At 46.1% G+C, this 22542-nt stretch overlaps 1 long non-coding RNA gene across 2 annotated transcripts; it reads left to right on the top strand.

Annotated features, from left to right (window-relative positions):
- Nucleotides 1–394: 394 nt before the first annotated feature.
- Nucleotides 395–20216, top strand: LOC129052043 (uncharacterized). Of its 2 annotated transcripts, none has more exons than XR_008516761.2 (4): nt 395–1208; nt 14950–15013; nt 16704–16865; nt 19443–19683. It is a non-coding gene; the product is annotated as an uncharacterized LOC129052043 (long non-coding RNA). The 2 variants fall into 2 exon arrangements; XR_008516762.2 differs by lacking the exon at nt 395–1208 and adding an exon at nt 11839–12205 and having other exon boundaries at nt 19443–20216.
- Nucleotides 20217–22542: the final 2326 nt, after the last annotated feature.

Below are 22542 nucleotides of genomic sequence, written 5' to 3'. Positions count from 1 at the left end.
GGTGGCGGGCGCCTATAATCCCAGCTACTCGGGAGACTGAGGCAGGAGAATCACTTGAACCCGGGAGGCAGAGGTTGCAATGAGCCGAGATTGTGCCACTGCATTCCAGCGTGGGCAACAGAGTAAGACTCTGTCTCAAAGAAAAAGAAATAAAAGAGATGCTTTCATGCCCTTTAGTATCACTTACTTCAAGGTAGTTACCCGAGAAAGATTCAAGCTTGGATGTTCTCTAAACTGCTCCCTTTTAGGGTCTCTTTAGTTTAGTTTAGGTTAGTGTTTTTTTTTTTTTTTTTGAGACGCGGTCTTACTCCTCAGTTACCCGGACTGGAGTGCAGTGGCACGATCATGGCTCACTGCAGCCTCAACCTCCTGGGCTCAAGCGATCCTCCTGCCTCAGCTTCCCAAATAGCTGGGACCACAGGCACGCACCAGCATGCCTGGGTAGTTAAAAGAAATTTTTTTTTCATAGAGACAGGCGTTTTGCCATATTGCCCAGGCTTGTCTTGAACTGGTTTCACGCAATCCTCCTGTCTAGGTCTCCCAAAGTGCTGAGATTACAGGTGTGAGCCACTGTGCCCAGCCAGCTTTATTATTATCATTATTTTTTTTGAAACGAAGTTTTGCTCTTGTTGCCCAGGCTGGAGTGCAATGGCATGATCTCGGCTCACTGCAACCTCCTTCTCCCGGGTTCTAGCGATTCTCCTGCCTCAGCCTCCCAAGTAGCTGGGATTACAGGAGCCCACCACCTCACCCAGCTAATTTTTGTAATTTTAGTAGAGACGGGGTTTCTCCATGTTGGTCAGGCTGGTCTCAAACTCCTTACCTCAGGTGGTCCGCCTGCCTCGGCCTCCCAAAGTGCTGGGATTACAGTCGTGAGCCACTGCGCGTGGCCCATTATTTTTTTTTATACTCTACTAATAGACTTTGTGACATTGAACGCTAATGTGTCTTTCTCCCGGAAGCTCCTCCTTCATTTTCCTTCTTTTTCCTTTTTGGCTCTTTCCATCTGTTTTGGGAAAGTTAACTTTCTCCTGTCTTGGAACACCCCTTGTTGAGTACCCTATCTTTGTGACTGTCTGCTTTTGAGTACTGCTTTCGAGAGAGAATAGTAGAAGTTGTAAGAGACGTATGTGACAAATTTGGCATCCTGGAACACCAAGAGGATTACCAGTTTTTTAGAAAGCAGCATGAATCAACCTCAATTATTCGTAAGTAAAATTAGAGTAGTTTCAAGCTGTCACTTCTTTCTGTCCTACACACGTTATTCAAATAAGTTGGTGGAAGAATGTTGTTTGGGTTTACAATAGGGAATTATGGGGACATAAATCTAGGTCTAAATTAGTGAAATTTAAAATGGGAAATTGCTTAACTCTTAGAGGCGGCAGAGTGTAGTGATCAAGAGGGTAGAGTGTGACACTGGGTTGTCTGGTTGGAGCTTTACCTCTGCCATTTCTTGGCTGTGTGACCTTGGGAGAGCTCCTTAACTTCTCTGGTCCTGATATAGTTTGGATCTGTGTCCCCTCCAAATCTTATGTCAGAGTGTAGTCCCCAGTGTTGGAGGTGGGTCCTGGTAGGAGGTGATCGGATCATGGGGGTGGTATTCTCATGGATTAGTACCATCCTTCCAGTGCTACATAGTGTGTGGGTTATCATGAGATCTGGTTGTTTGGAAGTGTGTAGCACCTCCTGCCTCATTCTCTCTTCTTCTCTGGCCATGTAAGACGTACCTGCTTCCCCTTCGCCTTCTGCCATGATTGTAAGTTTCCTGAGGCCTTCTCAGAAGCTGAGCAGATGCCAGCGTCATGCTCCCTGTACAGCCTGTGGAACCATGGCTGTACCGCGGGTAAAAGAGCCAATGAAACATCTTTTCTTTATAAATTACCTAGTCTCGGGTATTTCTTTATAGCAATGCGAGAATGGATTAATACAGGGCCTCATCTCCTCATCTGTTATATGGCATTGTCTTAGGTCTTGGCTCACTGCAACCTCCGCCTCCTGGGTTCAAGGAATTCTCATGCCTCAGCCTCCGGAGTAGCTGGGATTACAGGCATATACCACCATGCCTGGCTAATTTTTTTTTTTTCTTGAGGCAGCGTCTCGCTCTGTTGCCCAGGCTGGAGTGCAGTAGCACGATCTCGGTTCACTGCAACCTCTGCCTCCCGGGTTCAAGCGATTCTTTTGCCTCAGCCTCCCAAGTAGCTGGGACAACAGGCACATGGCACCATACCCGACTAATTTTTTGTATTTTTAGTAGAGACGGGGTTTCACCGTGTTAGCCAGGATGGTCTCGATCTCCTGACCTCAGGTGATCCGCCTGCCTTGGCCTCCCAAAGTGCTGGGATTACAGGCATGAGCCACCACGCCTGACCAAATAATTCTTTCTCTTTCTAACTGCAGCAAAATATACACAATATAAAATGTATCATCTTAACTTTTTTTTTTTTGGAGATGGGGTCTCACTATTTGGAGATGGAGTTGCCCATGGCGGTCTCAAACTCCTGGCCTCAAAAAGTCTTGGCCTCCTAGAGCACTGGGATTACAGGGATAACCATCGCCTCCAGCCCATCTTAATTTTTAAGTGAGCGGTTCAGTGACATTAAGTACATCACATTGTTGTGCAACCATCACTGCTATCCTTCTCCAGGATGTTTTAATCTTTCCAAGCTGAAACTCTGTACCCATTGAGCAATAATTTCCTATTCCCTGCTTGCTCGCAGTCCCTGGAAAGCACCTTTTTGTCACTGTGAATTTGACTACTCTGCCTATGAGGTTATGCATTTCTGGCAGGAATTCCACAGAAATGATGTGTCCTTTTGAGTATAGCCTATTAGGAGACACGTGATACGATGTGCCGATGTTAACTGTGATCAATTACAGCCTGGGGTCTTTTTTTTTTTTTAAGAGGCAGGGTCTTACTCTGTTGTACAGGGTGAAATGCAGTGGTGTGATCATAGCTCACTCAAGCCTTGATCTTCCACCTTGGCCCCTGAGTAACTGGGACTACAGGTGCATGCTACCATACCTGACTTTTTAAAAATTTTTATTTTTAGTAGAGACAAAGTCTCCCTATGTTACCCAGGCTGGTCTTAAATCCTTGGGCTCAAGTGATCCTCCTGCCTCAGCCTCCCAAAATGCTGGGATTACAGTCATGAGCTACCATGTCCAGCTCACCCTGGGATCTTTAGCTCCAAACTTTTGGGCTGCCTTGAGGGGTTGGAGAAGGCTGAAGAAAGCCAAAAGATGTGTGGTCCAGGCTTGAGGTGGGACAGGTAAGTCAGGTCTCACAGGGAACTGTCTCCTGCAGATGCAGAGAGGGGACTGCTGCAGTGAGGCGGTGATAAAACAGCCCGTCGGGCCGGGCACGGTGGCTCACGCCTGTCATCCCAGCACTTTGGGAGGCCAAGGTGGGCGGGTCACCTGAGGTCAGGAGTTCGAGACCAGCCCGGTCAACATGGTGAAACCCCATTTCTACTAAAAATACAAAAATTAGCCGGGGGTGGTAGCGCATGCCTGTAATCCCAGCTACTCCAGAGGCTGAAGAAGGAGAATTGCTTGAACCTGGGAGGTGGAGGCTGCAGTGAGCTGAGATCACACCACTGCACTCCAGCCTGGGTGAGAGAGCGAGACTACGTCTCAAAACAACAACAAAACCCCGGCCCATCAGCCTACAGGGCTATTGTCAGGATTGAGTACATTAATGCGGTGCTTGGTACATAGCAAGTGTTCAGTGGATGTTAGCCAGTTCTACAAGATTTCCAACAGCTGGCGGTATCATTCTGAGACTACTATCAAGTTGCTCACCACTTCAGCTTGCCTGGTGATAGTACCTTTATTCCTTGGCATTTCCCAAGAGTTGGGAAATTCAGCAGCCCTGCTGGCACTGAGACCAAATATTCTGTGTCCCGCAAGAAATATTTCATAAATAGGACAGGGCAGGGTGGCTCATGCCTGTAATCTCAACACTTTGGGAGGTCAAGGGGGGAGGATCGCTTGAGCCCAGGAGTATGAGACCAGCCTGGGCAACATAGTGAAACCCTGTCTCTGAAAAAAAAAAAAAAAATTAGCCAGGCATGAGGGCACACAACTGTGGTCCTAGCAGCTTGGGAGGCTGAGGCAGGAGGATCACTTGAGCCTGGGAGGTAGAGGCTGCAGTGAACTATGATTGCACCACTGCACTCCAGCCTGGGTGGCAGAGTGAGACCTTTTCTCACAAAAAAGAGAGAAATATTTCTTTTTTTTTTTGAGACAGAGTCTAGTTCTGTTGTCAGGCTGGGGTGCAGTGGCGTGATCTCGGCTTGCTGCAACCTCCGTCTCCCGGGTTCAAGTGATTCTCCTGCCTCAGCCTCCTGAGTAGCTGGGACTATAGGCATGTGCCACCATGCCCAGCTAATTTTTGTATTTTTAGTAGAGACGGGGTTTCACCATGTTGGCCAGGATAGTCTCAAACTCCTGACCTCATGATCCACCTGCCTCGGCCTCCCAAAGTGCTGGGATTACAGGCTTGAGCCACCACGCCCGGCTGAGAAATATTTCATAAGTCATAGAACTAAGGAAAATATAGTAACTGAAGTTCAAGAACTGAGGTACACCCTCCAGCTTCCTCATGACCGTCACAATCCACTTCTGCCTCATGGGGTAGTCTATTCTCCATACTGCAGCCAGAGGGAGCCTTTGTTTTTCCTTTTTAGCAAAACTTTTCAAATTTGTATATCAGTGTTTTTCTTTTTTAAATTGAGCCAGGCAGGGTGGCTGTTTTCTGTAATTTCAACACTTTGGGAGGCCAAGGTGGTAGGATCACTTGAGACTAGGAGTTTGATACCAGCCTGGAAAACACAGTGAGACCTTGTCTCTACAAAAAATACAAAATATTAGCTGGGAGTGGAGGTGCATGCCTGTAATCCTGGCTGCTTAGGAGGCTGAGGTGGGAGGATGACTTGTGCCCAAGAGTTCGAGGCTGTAGTGAGCCGAGATCACGCTACTGCACTGCAGCCTGGGTGACAGAGACAGACCCTGTCTCAATAAACAAACAAAGTTGAACTGAAATGCACAAAACATAAAATTAAGTTTTAGGCTGGGCGTGGTGGCTCACGCCTGTAATCCCAGCACTATAGGAGGGTGAGGTGGATGGATCACCTGGCCAACATGGCAAAACCCTGTCTCTGCTAAAAATACAAAAAATTAGCCGGGCGTAGTGGTGGGTGCCTGCAATCCCAGCTACTCGGGAGGATGAGGCAGGAGAATCACTTGAACCTGGGAGAGGGAGGTTGCAGTGAGCCAAGATCGTGCTACTACACTCCAGCCTGGGAAACAAGAGCGAAACTCCATCTCAAAAAAAAGAAAAAAAAGTTTAAAAAGAACAGTTCAGTGGCAGTACGTTTGCAATGTTATGCAATCGCCACAACATTTAAAAACAAAAAACCACACATGCACACACAAAATGAGACAAGTTCTCACTATGGTGCTGAGACTGATCTCAAATTCCTGGGCTCCAGTGGTCCTCCCGCCTTGGCCTCCCGAGTAGCTGAGATCACAGGCGGCTAACCACCTCTATTTAGTTTCAGAATATTTTCATCATCCCCAAAGGAAACCTGTTGTCGGTAAACTTGTGTTGAAGGCCATAGCCAGAACCCCTATAGTATGGGGGTTTCTGGGGAGGTGTTCTACGCATGGTTTTGTAGGGGCATCCTTTGCTGTGCCCTCATATTATTCTACTTTGCTTTCCCCCTCTTCCCATTTAGGTCTGAGCTGGGTAAACAATTAATTGAATCACTCATCGATTTGTTCATGGATGGTCATTTATTTTGTTTCAGGCATTAGACCAGATGGTAAGGCTACCAGGATGGAATCACTTGCCCTTGCACTCAAGGTAGTTTCATTTAATAGAAGTGACAGATGCAACAACATGCTACTATATGTGGTATAGGCCAGGCATGGTGGCCCACACCTGTAATCCCAGTGCTTTGGGAGCCTCAGGTTGGAAGATTGCTGAAAGCCAGGAATTTGAGACCAGCCTGGGCAATATAGTGAGACCCCTGTCTCTACAATGAATAAATAAATAAAGAAATAAAAATTAGCTGGGTATGGTTGTATGTGCCTATAGTCCCAGCTACTAGGGAGGCTGAGATAGGAGGATCCCTTGAGCCCAGGAAGTTGGGGCTGCAGTGAGCTATGATCATACCACTGCACTCCAGCCTGGGCAACAGAGCAAGATCCTGTCTCAAAAAAAAAAATGTGGTATATATTAGAGGCCAGCAAAGTATTGCCTGAGGGCCAAATCTGGCTCCCTGTGTTTCCTTGTGAATAAAGTTTTATTGGCACAGAGCTCTCAGAGGTGTTTGAACCAGAGCAACTGCATCTTGAATAGGGGCTGGGTAGAATAAGGCTGGGACCTACTGGGCTGCATTCCCAGGAGGTTAAGGCATTCTTAGTCACATGATGAGATAGGAGGTTGGCACAAATACAGGTCATAAAGACCTTGCTGATAAAACAAGTTGCAGTAAAGAAGCCAGCCAAAATCCACCAAAACCAAGAGGGCGACGAGAGTGACCTCTGGTCGTCCTCACTGCTACACTCCCACCGGCACCCTGACAGTTTACAAATGCCATGGCAACGTCAGGAAGTTACCCTATATGGTCTAAAAAGGGAGGTATGGGCCAGGCACAGTGGCTCACACCTGTAATCCCAGCACTTTGGGAGGCCGAGGCAGGTGGATCACCTGGGTTTTGAGACCAGCCTGGCCAACATGGAGAAACCTTGTTTCTACTAAAAATACAAAATTAGCCGGGCGTGGTGGTGCATGCCTGTAATCCCAGCTACTCGGGAGGCTGAGGCAGGAGAATCGCTTGAATCTGGATGGCGGAGGTTGCAGTGAGCTGAGATTGCGCCATTGCACTCCAGCCTGAGTAACAAAAGCGAAACTCCATTTCAAAAAAAAAAAAAAAAAAAGAGAGATATGAATAATGCACCCCTTGTTTAGCATATAATCAAGAAATAACCATAGCAATGGGCAACCAGCAGCCCTCAGGGCTGCTCTGTCTATGGAGTAGCCATTCTTTTATTCCTTCTCTTTCCTAATAAACTTGCTTTCACTTTATGGACTCGCCCTGAATTCTTTCTTGCACGAGATCCAAGAACCCTCTCTGGGGGGTCTGGATCTGGACCCCTTTCCGGTCATAGAGCCCTGAGCATTTGTTTATGTATTGTGTATTGCTGCTTTCACGCTGCTATGGCAGAGTTGAGTCACTAGGGAAGAGACCATCTGGCCTTCAAAACTAAAAAATTTACTACCTGGCCCTTTAAGGAAAAAGGTTTGCTAACCCCTGGTATATATAATTAGGGCAAATTTTAATTTTTTTTTTTTTTTTTTTTTGAGACGGAGTCTAGCTCTGTCATCCAGGCTGGAGTGCAGTGGCGCCATCTCAGCTCACCGCAACCTCGGCTTCCTGGGTTCAAGTGATTCTCCTGCCTCAGCCTCCTGAGTAGCTGGGATTACAGGTGTGCCACCACGCCTGGCTAATTTTCGTATTTTTAGTAGAGACCGGGCTTCACCCTGTTGGTCAGGCTGGTCTCGAACTCCTGACCTCGTGATCCACCCACCTTGGCCTCCCAAAGTGCTGGGATTACAGGCGCGAGCCACTGTGCCCAGCCTAATTCGGGCAAATTTAAAGTGTGGATGGAAAGTCTTGGAGATTGAGAGAGTCAATTAATAGCTGGGGTTGGGGAAGGTTGCAAGGGTAGAAAAGGGTTGCTGGTGCTAAAACTTAGGTAAATAAATGCATAAACCTTAAGCATATGGCTTGATGAGGTTTTTTTGCATATGTATATACCATGTAACCACCACCAGTATCAAGAGATAGGACATTTTGGCTAGGTGAGGTGGCTCATTCTTATAATCCCAGCACTTTGGGAGGTTGAGGCAGGAGGATCACTTGAGGCCCAGGAGATAGAGACCAGACTGGGCAACACAGTGGGGTCCAGTCCCTAGCAAAAAAATAAATAAATAAAATAAAATTAAAATTAGCTAGTTGTGGTGACGTGTGCTTGTAGTCCCAGCTACCTGGGTGGCTGAGCGGGGAGGATTGCTTGAGCCTGGGAGGTCGAGGCTGCAGTGAGCCATGGTTGTGCCACTGCACTCCAGACTGGGTGACAGAGCAAGACTCCGTCTCAAAAAGAAAAATAAATAAATAAATAAAAAATAATAATAAATAAATAAATAAAATGAGATAGGACATTTTCAGCCCTAGAAGGCTCTCAGAATCATTTGTTTAAAGCACACTGTGCTGTAAATTGAGTGCTACATCCTACCTTTTTCTTTTTCTTTTTTTTTTTTGAAACAGAGTCTCATTCTGTCACCCAGGCTGGAGTGCAGTGGTGCAATCTCAGCTCACTGCAACCTCCGCCTCCTGGGTTCAAGCGATTCTCCTGCCTCAGTCTCCCGAGTAGCTGGGATTACAGGTGCCTGCCACCACGCCCAGCTCATTTTTGTATTTTTAGTAGAGACAGTATTTCACCATGTTGGTCAGGCTGGTTTCGAACTCCTGACCTCAGGTGATCCGCCCGATTCGGCCTCCCAAAGTGCTAGAATTACAGGCATGAGCCACCACGCCCAGCCACCATCTCTGTTTTTTAAATAAAAAATACAAATACATTAAAAAAAATTGAATGTATTCCTTCTATCTTACTGTATATTTGTACCCTTTAACCCACTTCCCTTCATCCTCCTCCTACCCTTGCTGGTTTCTGTTATCAATTTTTCCAGGGAATACATTTTTGAGATCTCACAGCATGGTGACTACAGTTAATAATAACATATATTTCAAAATCGCTGAGAGAGTAAATTTCAAATGTTCTTACCACATACACACACAAAAAGAGTATGTGAGGTGACGGATATGTTAACTAGCTTGGTTTAATTATTCCACAATGTATACATCTATCAAAACGTCACCTGGTATCCCACCCATATATATTATTGCAATTATTTTTTAGGTCTGGGCTGGGTAAACAATTAATTAAATCACTCATTGATTTGTTCATGGATGGTCATTTATTCTGTATCAGGCATTAGACCAGATGGTAAGGCTACGAGGATGGAATCACTTGCCCTTGCACTCAAGGTAGTTTCATTTGATAGAAGAGGGAAAAAAGAAGGCTGGGCATGGTGGCTCATGCCTGTAATCCCAGCACTTTGGGAAGCCGAGGCGGGTGGATTACCTGAGGTCAGGAGTTCAAGACCAGCCTGGCCAACATGGTGAAACCCCGTCTCTACTAAAAATACAAAAATTAGCTGGGTGTGGTAGTGCATGCCTGTAATCTCAACTACTCGGGAGGCTGAGGCTGGAGAATTGCTTGAACCCGGGAGGCGGGAGGCTGCAGTGAGCCGAGATAGTGCCACTGCACTCCAGCCTGGGCGACAGAGTGAGACTCCGTCTCAAAAAAATAAAAAAGGTTGTCGGCTGTGTGGTCTAGGTGGTCTTGAACTCCTGGTCTCAAGTGATTTTTATGCTTTGGCTTTCCAAAGGTGAAAGGCAAAGTAATCCTTGCCTGCTATGGTTACAGGCACGATCCACAGTGCCCAGCCATATTCCATGTTTGATAGCAGAGAAGAATGACTATACTTAAAAAAATGTATTATACTTAGGTGACGGATACCCTGGATACCCTAAATGCCCTGATTTAATCACTATGCATTATATACACGTAAAAAATTTCTCATGTACACCATAATTTGCACAAATAAAAAGTATTCCTTCTCGGCCAGACGCGGTGGCTCATGCCTGTAACCCCAGCACTTTGGGAGGCCGGAGGGGCGGATCACTTGAGGTCAGGAGTTCGAAACCAGCCTGGCCAACATGGTGAAACCCTGTCGCTACTAAAAATACCTGTCACTACTAAAAATACAAAAATTAGCCAGGTGTGGTGGTACGTGCTTGTAGTCCCAGCTACTTGGGAGGCTGAGGCACGAGAATTGCTTGAATCCGGAGGTGGAGGTTGCAGTGAGCTGAGATCGCACCACTGCGCTGCAGCCTGCATGACAGTGAGAGACTTAGGTGATGGATACCCTAAATACCCTGATTTAATCACTATGCATTATATACATGTGAAACATTTCTCATGTACACCATAACTTGCACAAATAAAAAAAAATTCCTCCTGTCTAACTGCAACTTATACTCTTAGACAAAAATCTCTCCACTTCCCACCACTCCCAGTTCAGCCCCTGGTAATCATCATTCTTATCTCTGCATCTTTGAGTTCAACTTTTTTAGATCTCATAGAGGAGTGAGACCATGTGGAATTGGTCTTTCTGTGCCTGGCTTTTGCATTTAGCATAACATCCTTCAGCATTTCGCTTGCGTGCTAATGATGGCCTCGGTGCCTGGAATTCCATTGACAGATGCATGCTTGTGTCTGACAAGCTTCTCCCCGGAGAGCGCTTAGAGCTGCTCTCCTGATCTGAGGCATGATGCCCACGGGAGGGCACAAGAGCTCCGTCATTACATCTAAGTTTTAGGCGTTGCCTCAAGAGGAGCCTTTTTTTTTTTTTTTTTTTTTTTTGAGACGCAGTCTCTGTTGCCCAGGCTGGAGTGCAGTGGCACAATCTCGGCTCACTGCAACCTCCACCTCCCGGGTTCAAGCGATTCTTCTGCCTCAGCCTCCCGAACAGCCGGGACTTCAGGTGTGTACCACCATGTCCGGCTAATTATTTTTATTTTTTGTAGAGATGAGGTCTTGCTATGCTGCCCAGGCTGGTCTTGAACTCCTGGCCTCAAGTAATCCTCCTCACCTTGGTCTCCCAAAGTGTTGGGATTACAGGTGTGAGCCACCACACCTGATCCCACCTGGATTTTTTTAGAGGATAAATTGTATGTTTAGTCTTTGCCTTAGAATGGGTACAGGTGGGACTGGCTGGCTCTCTAGGCATTCACTCATATAAGGATGGTTTCCCATGGGTTTTCATGTCCTTAGCAACTTTGTTCTCTTTAATATCTTCAATAGCCCCACTCATGAGTTGGGAGGACAGAAATTAGGCAGAGATAAAGGGGAACACATTGATTTGCTTTCTCTGTAAATTTTAATTAACATAGAAACTATTTTTAGAAAAATCACTAAACCAATCACTTCTCCAATTACTTCTCCTTTTGCCCTGAAAGTAGTTAATGATGGGAAATGGCTTTCCCCTAAATCTCAATTCTTTTTTTCCCCCGCCTCTGTCTCACTCTGTTATTCATGGGCTGTCTGCTTTTATTTGACATCATGTCCACTCCTGGTCTTTCCAAGTGTTCTCTCTTTTTTTTTTTCTTTTTCTGAGATGGAGTTTCGCCCTGTCCCCCAGGCTGGAGTGCGGTAGTGTGATCTCGGCTCACTGCAACCTTCGCCTCCTGGGTTCAAGCAATTCTCCTGCCTCAGCCTCCTGAGTAGCTAGGATTACAGGCGTGCGCCACCATGCCTGGCTAATTTTTGTATTTTTAGTAGAGATGGGGTTTCACCATGTTGGCCAGGCTTGTCTTGAACTCCTGACCTTGTGATCTGCCTGCCTCGGACTCCCAAAGTGCTGGGATTACAGGCGTGAGCCACTGCGCCCAGCCCCAAGTGTTCTCTTCAATTGCGACTTCATTTTGCTTTTCTGATAGTTTATTTGGAAAATGGTTTCAGGAAGCAGTAACAGGGATATTGGGAGAGGCAGACAGGTTAGGAGGAAAAGCCATGAAGAGTGCATTATTGAGCTACTCCTGCAAGTAAATGGTGCAGAAAAAAAGTCAGAATCGTCCCCCTAGCGGATGAGGGTGGGGAGTGACACATTCATTTATTGACTCTGCACTGGTTGAGCATTACCTCCTGAGGCCTTTATCTCTTCCTAACTTCTGGCAGCAACTGCACGCAGACAGACTTCAATAGCTGCAAAAAAGCTCCGAGGCAGAAAAATGAGTTGCTGTGGCTGATACTTGAGGTGGGAGGCAGTCTGGATGCATGGAACTTCTGCCACTTCTATAGGTGTGAGCCACCTCACCTGGCCCAGGGCGGGGATTTTTTGCCTGTTGTGTTTACTGCTACATTCCCATTGCCTTAGACAAAATCTGAGGACTTAAAACAATAAATCCTAAAGAAACGCTTGATGGATCCTAACTGCTAATGCTTTAGTTCAGGTCTTTGTGACTCATCTGGATGCTGTCGAAGAGACAGAGCTGGACACCAGTTAAAAGTGGTAAAGACAGTTTTATTCAGTACTATTGTAACAGGGGAAAAGAGACTTCAGCAGAGAAATGAGCTCAATTTCCAAAACAGCAAAGACAGATTGGCATTTACAGCCGATGAGCAGAGTGAAGGGTTTAGTGGATGAAAAATGACTAAGAGGAAACATCAAGCATAGGGGGATTCTTTTTTATTTTTAATAGAGACAGGGTCTTACTATGTTGCCCAGGCTGGTCTTGAACTCCTGGCCTCCAGCAATCGTCCTGCTTTTCCCTCCCAAAGTGCTGGGATTACAGGCATGAGCCACTGCACTCGGCAGATAGGGGGATTCTTGCCAAACCATTGCTGTAGACAATGTTTGCATCTCCTTCAAATTCATGTTTTTGTTTTTTTTTTTAATTTTATGGAGTCTCGCTCTGTTGCCCAGGCTGGAGTGCAGTGGCATGATTCTCGGCTTACTGCAATCTCCGCTTTCCGGGTTCAAGTGATTCCCCTGCCTCAGCCTCCCAAGTAGCTGGAATTATAGGCCCATGTCACCACATCTGGCTAATTTTTGTATTTTTAATAGAGACAGGGTTTTGCCATGTTGGCCAGGCTGGTCTCGGACTCTTGACCTCAGGTGATCCACCTGCCGTGGCCTGCCAAAATGCTGAGATTACAGGTATGAGCTACTGTGCCAGGCCCAAATTCATGTGTTGAAATCTAATCCTCAATGTGATGGTGTTGGAGGCAGGGCCTTTGGGAGGTGATAAAGTTATGGGACTGGAGCCCTCAGGAACGGGGTTGGTGCCTCTATCAAAGAGATCCCAGAGAGGTCCCTCAACCCTTCCACCATGTGAGGACACAGTGAAAAAATGGTCATCTATGAACCAAGAAGCAGATTCTCAGCAGGCACTGAATGCGCTGGTGCCTTGCTCTTGGACTTCCCAGCCACTAGAATTGTGGGAAATGAATTTCTGTTGCTTTTAAGCCACTCAATCTATGTTATTTTGTTAGAGTAGCCCAAATGGATTAAGATGCTAACTTAAGGATTCTTGCTGAAGGCTGACCAGGGTGATAAAATATTAAGGGTTGGGGTATAATTTAGCAGGATTCTTTGCCAAGACTGACAGAAGCAGGCTAAGGACAGGATCCAAGAATGATGCCTAGTTGAAAAGAGGGGTCATGGGTGGCTCATGCCTGCAGTCCTAGCACTTGGGGAGGCTAGCGTGAAGCTTGCTTGAGCCCTAGGAGTTCAAGACCAGCCTGGGCAAAATAGACCCCATCTCTGCCAAAAATAAATAAATAAATAAATAAAAATAAAAAAATTAGATGGGCATAGTAGTGCATGCCTGTGGTCCCAGCTACTCAAGAGGCTGAGCCAAGAGGATCGCTTCAGCTCTGGTGGTTGAGGTTGCAGTGAGCGCTGTGATCACTGCTGCACTCTAGCCTGGGTGACAGAGCGAGACCTTGTTTCCAAAAAAAAAAAAAAGAAAGAAAAAAAAAGAGAGTCTTTATCAATGCTTTAATGGCCTCTTTTTTTTTTTTTTTTTTTTGAGACAAGGTCTCACTTTGTTGCCCAGGCTGGAGTGCAGTGGCACGATCTCACCTCACTGCAACCTCGCCTCTCAGGTTCAAGCAATTCTCCTGCCTCAGCCTCCCAAGTAGCTGGGACTACAGGTGTGCACCACCACACCCAGATAATTTTTGTATTTTTTTTTTTTTTTTGAGACAGAGTCTCACTCTGTTGCCCAGGCTGGAGTGCAGTGGCTCGATCTCAGCTCACTGCAAGCTCTGCCTCCCAGGTTCATGCCATTCTCCTGCCTCAGCCTCCCGAGTAGCTGGGACTACAGGCGCCCACCATCATGCCCGGCTAATTTTTTTTGTATTTTTAATAGAGACGGGGTTTCACCATGTTAGCTAGGATGGTCTTGATCTCCTGACCTCATGATCCACCCACCTTGGCCTCTCAAAGTGCTGGGATTACAGGCGCCTGCCACCACACCCGGCTAGTCTTTTTTGTATTTTTAGTAGAGATGGGGTTTCACCATGTTGGCCAGGCTGGTCTCAAACTCCTGACCTCAAGTGATCCGCCTGCCTCAGCCCTCGAAAGTGCTGGTATTATAGGTGTGAGCCACAGTGCCCGGCCCTTTCATGGCCTCTTAACTGGAATTTTTGCATCCTATCTCCCTTCCAACTCTCCACATACTACAGATGGATCTTCCTGTGGTGCAGATCTAATCCGATCATCTCCCTCTTTAGCCAGGCTTGAATCAGATCTGGACTACGTCTTCATTCTCATTTTTTGACACAACTCATGCTCACTGTATGGGCCAGGCACACTGAACTATGGGCTGTGTCATTCATGCCCATGGGCCTCTGCATAACCTTTTCAACAGCCTTCACTTTCTCTTAACTGTCAGGTCAAGCATCACTTCTTTCTGGAAGTGTTTTCCAATCCTCAGAGTTAGGTCCACCTACTTCTGTGAATTAATAGCATTTATCACAATGTCGTCATTGTTAGGTTTCTCCTCTAGAAGTATAGCACGGTGCTGAGAGCGTAATGCCGGAGTCAATCTGGATTTCAATTCTGACTTTACCCCTTACTGGCCATTCACATAACCTGTGTGGTTCTGTTTACTTGGGTCTGCCACATAATGAATGCAATATAAATGCTACTTATCACAGCAATCAGCTATTGCTGCACAAGAAAAGAGACCCCAAAACTCAGTATCTTGAAATAACAATACCTTAAGCTTTTTTTCATTTTCCATACAGGCATTCAAAGCTATGCCTTTCCCTCTCAGCACTGCTTTAGCTGCATCCCACAGCATTTTTTCAGGTATGTTCATTAGCATTCAGTTCAAAATATTTTCTTATTTCCACTGTGATTTTTTTTTTTCTCTGACCTAGGAGTTATTTAGAGATGTGTGGTTAAATTCCCAAACAATTATAAATTTCTAGTTATCTTTTTTGTTGTTGACTTCGAGTTTAATTCCACTGTGCTCATACTTTGTAGGATCTCAGTTCTTCAAGATTTGTTGAGACTTGCTTGACAGCCCAGCATATGGGCTATTGTGGTGGCTATTCCAAAAGTAGCAATCATTTATTTTTGCCCACATGTCTGAGGACTTGGCTGATGTGGGTGGGGACCAGCTGGACAGCTTTGATGCATGCTTTGGCCTCTCTCTGCAGGCTGGGTTTAGATCAATTCTGCATGTATTCATTCTTTTTTTTTTCTGAGACATAGTCTCACTCTGCTGCCCAGGCTGGAGTGCAGTGGTGTGATCTCGGCTGACTGCATTCTGGATTCAAGTGATTCTCCTGCCTCAGCCTCCTGAGTAGCTGGGATTACAGGCACTTGCCACCACGCCTGCCTTTTTTTTTTTTTTTTTTTTTTTCTGTAGAGATGGGTTTCTCCATGTTGGCCAGGCTGGGCTGACACTCCTGACCTCAGGCGATCTGCCCACCTTGGCCTCCAAAAGTGCTGGGATTACAGGCGTGAGCCACCGTGCCTGGCTGGCATGTATTCATTCTGAGGCCTTGGCCAAAGGAATAATCATTCTTGGGAGGAAGCTTCCCTCATGATGATGACAGAGATAAGAAGCCAAGTGGAGACATGGGAGGCTTCTTGAGGGATGCTTGGAACTGGTTACCTGTTGAGCAAAGCTGGTCCCACAGCCCAAACAGCCCAAAGTCAAGAGGCAAGGGTTCTGCCTTTGGTGAGAATAACAGCAAAGTCCCACGGCACACAGAGTGTGGATCTACAGAGGGTTGAAAAAACTGGAACAATAATTCAAGCAGTGCCTGTAACCCCAGCTACTCGGGAGGCTGAGGTGGGAGGATCTCTTGAGCCCAGGAGTTTGAGGCTGCCGTGAGTGGTGATTGCACCACTGCACTCCAGCCTGGGCAACACAGCAAGACCCTGTCTCAAAAAAAGAAATTCAATCAAGCATATTATCACTACTTCTCCGTTTCCCTCGCTGGACTATAAGCTCCCAATGGCAGGAACTGGGAGTAGCTGCTGTGTTTTCCAGAGCTTGGAACATAAGCACACCATGAATGCATACTGCACAAATCAGTTAATTACCGGAAGCCAGAGTATTTTGGCGCCCTGACAGACTTGGATTAGGTGATGTTGCTTCTCAGATGCTGAGAAAGTGTCCTGATGCCGCAGTTGAGTGCTGACCCAGATTTGGAAGGAGATGAAAGGAGTATGTTTTCATGCCTAGTTTCTGCCCTCCTCTTTCAGCTTCTCAAAGTCTCCACTCAACATTTAATCACTCCAGCATTTGTCTGACATGCTGTGAAAGGGTGTTTTGAACAGCTCTATTTCGGGATTTTGGCAACGTCACCTCCCCACCCATCAACTCCTTCCACTCAATCTGTTCCCACGAGGGCAGAGAAGTGTTACTTGTCCTGTTTGTTGACTGGGTTGGGGAGGGGGGTGGGGTGGTGGCGATGGTGCTAATTTGTCTTGCAGATGCCTCTGCCTGGACATCCTTGTTTTACTTCAATTTTTTTCTCACCAGCTTTAAAATATTCTAACAACCCACATTCCAAGATTCACATCTATCCCAAGGTTCCCTGGCTCCTAAATGGCTTATGCAAATCTTGAAGGAGTCTCTACTTTCTGAGGAGGAAAACAGCTCTTTAATCTGGACTCCACGATGTTGTTGAAAACACGCTTGCAGGTATCGTTGGAAATGGGGAGCATCTGGGGTTAATGTCTAAGTGGCAACCAAGTTGTTTCTGAGATTCTCAAATCTTCCTCTGTTTCCTTCATTAGGCTCTCACAAGGAGGATGTTTTGATATTCAGAGTCTGTGCTTGAAATAATCAAAACACTGGCGATAGACTAGGTGGCTTCTTTTCTTTTCTTTTTTTCGAGACAGGGCCTCACTCTGTCGCCCAGGCTGGAGTACACTGGCGTGATCTTGGCTCACTGCAACCTCTGCCTCCACGGTTCAAGCAATTCTCCTGCCTCAGCCTCCAAGTAGCTGGGATTACAGGCATGGACCACCATGCCTGGCTAATTTTTTGTATTTTGTAGAGACGGGGTTTCACTAGGTTGGTTGGGCTGGTCTTGAACTCCTGACCTCAGGTGATCCACCCACCTCGGCCTCCCAAAGTGCTGGGATTACATGTGTAAGCCACCGTGCCCGGCCCTTTTTTTTTTTTTTTTTTTTTTCAGACAGGGTCTTGCTCTGTCACCTAGTCTGGAGTTTACAGGTGCCTGCCACCATGCCCAGCTAATTTTTGTATTTTCAGTAGAGACGGGGTTTTGCCATGTTGGCCAGGCTGGTCTCAAACTCCTGACCTCAGGTGATCCACCCGCTTCGGCCTCCCAAAGTGATGGGATTACAGGCATGAGCCACCATGCCCGGCCGTGACTTATTTTTTCAATATTTTATTTTGAAGATGTTCAAACCTGTAGAGAAATTACAGTACAGTGAACACCTATAAACCTTTCACCTGCACTCCTTAGTCAGTAACGTTTCCCACATAGGTTCATCTGTTTCTGTCTGTCTCTCCCTACAGACATATACACAGATATGTATGTATAGACATACACATACATTATTAGATATTTTGAGGGTTAGTTGCAGATATACTGATCCTTCACTCTCAAATACTTTAGTGTGCATCTCTTAAGAATCAGAACATTCTCTGGCCGGGCGCGGTGGCTCATGCCTGTAATCCCAGCACTTTGGGAGGCTGAGGTGGGTGGATCACCTGAGGTCAGGAGTTTGAGACCAGCCTGGCCAACATGGTGAAACCCTGTTTCTACTAAAAATACAAAAGTTAGCCGAGTGTGGTGGGGCGTGCCTGTAATCCCAGCTACTCAGGAGGCTGAGGCAGGAGAATGGCTGGAACCCAGGAGGCAGAGGTTGCAGTGAGCTGAGATCAGGCCACTGCACTCCAGCCTGAGTGACAGAGTGAGACTCCATCTCAAAAAAAATAAAAAAAGAAGAAAAAAAAGAAAGTTAGTTGCAGAAGATACAATGCCTGTTATCCCTCAATACTTCAGGGTTTGTCTCTCAATACTTCAGAGTTTGTTTCCTAAACCCAAGAGCATTCTTTTGCAAAACCATTAAACAACTGTCAAAACCAGGAGAAGAAATTTGCTCCAATACAACCATCTAATGCCCAGACCTTGTTCATAATTTGCCAATAGCCCCAATATTGTCCTTTAGGGCATAAAGGTCCAATTCAGAGTCATGGGTTGTATTTAGTTGTGAGGTCCCTTCAGCCTCCTTCAGCGTGGGATCCTCATCTTCTATGACCTTGATGCTTTTAAAGAGTTTGAAGGCGACCAGTCGTGGTGGCTCATGCTTGTAATCCTAGCACTTTGAGAGGCCGAGGTGGGTGGATCACTTGAGGTTAGGAGTTCGAAACCAGCCTGGCCAACATGGTGAAACTCTGACTCTATGAAAAATTTAAAAATTAGCTGGGCACGGTTGCACGTGCCTGTAATCCCAGCTACTTGGGAGGCTGAGGTGGGAGAATCGCTTGAACCTGGAAGGCAGATGTTGCAGTGAGCTGAGATCACACCACTGTACTCCAGCCTGGGTGACAGAGTAAGGCTCTGTCTCAAAAAAAACCAAAAACAAAAAAAAAACCTCCAAAAAACCAAACCTACAGAGCCCCTCAGCAAAGCCCTGGTATTAGGACTATAGCGGCTCCCCATTATCTGAGCGACAATATATTTATTCCAAGAGACCTCCTGGGTGCCTGAAACCACAGATAGTACCAGACCCTATATATACTGTGTGCTTTCCTATGCATACATGCCTAGGATAAAGTTTAACTTATAAATTAGGCACTGTAAGAAAATTAACAGGCCAGGTGCGGTGGCTCACGCCTGTAATCCCAGCACTTTGGGAGGCCGAGGCAGGCGGATCACGAGGTCAGGAGATCGAGACCATCCTGGCTAACACTGTGAAACCCCGTCTCTACTTAAAAAATACAAAAAAATGAGCCGGGCGTGGTGGCGGGCGCCTGTAGTCCCAGCTACGCAGGAGGCTGAGGCAGGAGAATGGCGTGAACCCAGGAGGTGGAGCTTGCAGTGAACGGAGATGCGCCACTGCAATCCAGCCTGGGAGACAGAGCGAGACTCCGTCTCAAAAAAAAAAAAAAAAAGAAGAAAATTACAGCAATGATTGAAAATACAATAGAACAATTGTAGCAAATAATTACAGTTATGTGAATGTGGTCTCTCTCTCTCTCTCTCTCAAAATATCTTATTGTACGTTATTCACATATTTTCAGACTACAGTTAACCGCAGGTAGCTGAAGCTACAAAAAGTGAAACCACAGATGAGGTGGTGGTGGGGAGACTGGTGCGTTCCATGAAGTTGATGTCAAAATCCAGAAGACTGGGGCATGCAGATTGTAAGATCTGTGGATGGAGAGAATTCTAGAGGCCGAGGAATGGAATTTGAACCCAAATAGGATATCACAGAAAGGAAGAAAGAAATGAAAACCTACCCCAAAGTCAAACTGAGATATTTCAAAGTCAGATCCTCCAAAAGTTCTAAAAGTTTGATATTCCAAAACAAGTCTTGTATTTATTTACTTTTAAAGGCGGGGGTCTTGCTCTGTTGCCTGGGTGGCAGTGTAATGGTACAATCATGGCTCACTGCAGCCTCGACCCCCTGGGGCTCAAATGATCCTCCCACCTCGGTCTCCCAAGTAGCTGGGACCACAGGTGTGCACCATCATGCCCGGCTAATTTTTAAATTTTTTGTAGAGATGAGGCCTCCCTATGCTGCCCAGGGTGGTCTTGAACTCCTGAGCTCAAGTGATCCTCTCACCTCGGCCTCCCAAAGTGCCAGGATTACAGGTATGAGCCACTGCACCTGGCTTGTTTTTGTTATTTTCGATCACCACTTCTCACATTTTACATTTTAGGATGATAACTGCATTTTTATTTTATTTTATTTAAAAAAAAATTATTATTATTATTGTTATTTTTATGAGATAGATTTTTGCTCTTGTCACCCAGGTTGGAGTGCAATGGCGAGATCTCTGCTCACTGCAACTTCTGCCTCCCCGGTTCAAGCAATTCTCCTGCCTCAGCCTCCCGAGTAGCTGGGATTACAGGCGTCCGCCACCATGCCCGGCTAATTTTTTGTATTTTTAGTAGACACAGGGTTTCGCCATGCTGGCCAGGCTGGTCTTGAACTCCTGACCTCAGGTGATCTGCCCGCCTCTGCCTCCCAAAGTGCTGAGATTATAGGCATGAGCCACTGCGCCCGGCCGATAGCTGCATTTTTATGCATTACAAATTTGTTGCAATGGTTTGTTTGGGCAAAGGAAATCATGCACGGCAGAGAAAATCAGGCTGTTAAAAAAGTCCAATGTTGCTAAATTTAATATATGTAAACCTCTAGGACTGTGCCTGAGCTGTTATGATAATTATTTTTCTTTTGCAAAAGTTTTTTTTTTTCTTTTAACTTCTTATCCTGCTCCAGGCATTTAGGCATTCACACGAAATGTCTGTGTGCCAACCTTTCATGTTCTAATTTGATGAATGTGACCTTTCAAACTGAGGACACAACACAACAGGGGAGAGGAGAGGAAAAACTGGAAGTAAATTTGGATATAATCAGTTGTGGGCGCAGAGAACCGTTTCCGCGCTAAGGACAGACCAAACATAAGCAAACAGGCCATTTGTTAATTTCAGTGAGTTTGTTGGCAGAAAGAGGCAGGAGGGTGTTGCCAAAATCTCTTCCAAGTTTAAATTTAGGACAGCAGGTTCCCCAGGAGTGGAGAAGTTTTAGAATCCTTGCTCCCATTCTCACTGTAACTTTTTTGTGATCTTCAGAGGTTGCCACATGGAGGGAATTAATTCCAAATTTCCCTCTCTGCTTCTCTTCCCCAAATTATCATCCAGACTGAAACTAGAATTAGTGTGTTTTTTTAAAAGAATTATTTATTTATTTATTTTTGAGACAGAGTCTTGCTCTGTCGCCCAGGCTGGAATGCAGTGGCGTGATCTCGGCTCACTGCAGCCTCGGCCTCCCGGGTTCAAGTGATTCTCCTGCCTCAGCCTCCCAAGTAGCTGGGATTACAGGTGTCTGCCACCATGCCCAGCTAATTTTTGTATTTTTAGTAGAGATGGGGTTTCACCATGTTGGCCAGGCTGGTCTCAAACTCCTGACCTCAGGTGATCCACCTGCCTCAGCCTCCCAAAGTGCTGGGATTACAGGCATGAGCCACTGTTCCTGGCCCATTTTCTTTTTTTCTTTTTTTTTTTTTTTGAAGAGAGAGTCTCACTCTGTTGCCCATGCTAGAGTGCAGTGGTGTGATCATAGCTCACTGCAGCCTTGAACTCCTGCACTCAAGGGATCCTCCTGCCTCAGACTCCTGAGTAGCTGGGACTATAGGCATGTGCTGCCACACTGGGCTAATGAAAAACATTCTTTTTTGTAGAGATGGGTGTCTCACTATGTTACCCAGGCTGTTCTTTAACTCCTGGCCCCAAGCGATCCTCTCGCCTTGGCCTCCCAAAGTGCTGGGATTATAGTCATGAGCCACCTTGCCTGGCCAAAAATTTTTTTTGATGAGGGGATAGATTGCAGAGACCTTTCCATCCAGCCTTCCAAATGGGGAAACTGCATCTCATATGGGCGAAGTGACTTATGTACATCACTGCTAGGAGAGGCTCTTAGCTATGTACTCTTTACAAAGAAGCTTGATATTCATCGCATAATAAGTAAATTTTCCACAAGGCAAGGTGGCTCACTCCTGTCATCTCAGCATTTTGGGATGCTGAGGTGAGTGGATCACTTGAACCCAGAAGTTCAAGACCAGCCTGGGCAACATGGTGAAACTCTGTCTCTACAAAAATACAAAAAAATTAGCTGGGTGTGGTGGTGTGTGCCCGTAGTCCCAGCTACTCAGGAGGCTGAAGCAGGAGGATTGCTTGAGCCCAGGAGACTGGGGCTGCGGTGAGCTGTGATTGCACCATCGCACTCCAGCCTGGGCAACAGAGTGAGACTCTGTCTCAAAATTTTTTTCTTCTCAAACAAATGGGATCAGCAAAGTGCTGCCTACCTATCTTTGGTAGTTCTTTGCTAAGTTCTGTGAGTTCTTCTCAGAAAATGAATTATGCAAATTGTAGCTGGGGATAATGACATGTAATGTTTGCAAGATTCCCTGAGAATTCATCCTTTTTCCAGAAATGATGCTTGCTAGACAGCATAAGGCTATATTCAGTAGCAATAACAAACAAATCAGAAACTTCGGTGGCTTTATACAGCACAAGTTTGTTTCTTATTCCGGTAAGCTAGTTAGCAGGGCTCGCCTCCAAGCGGTGATGCAGAGATCCAGTCTTCCTCCATTTTGCAACAGCACCATCTCTCAC

This window comes from Pongo abelii, chromosome 20 (genome assembly GCF_028885655.2).
Source record: "Pongo abelii isolate AG06213 chromosome 20, NHGRI_mPonAbe1-v2.0_pri, whole genome shotgun sequence".
NCBI lineage: Eukaryota > Metazoa > Chordata > Mammalia > Primates > Hominidae > Pongo > Pongo abelii.
This window is presented reverse-complemented; position numbering and strand designations above follow the sequence as displayed.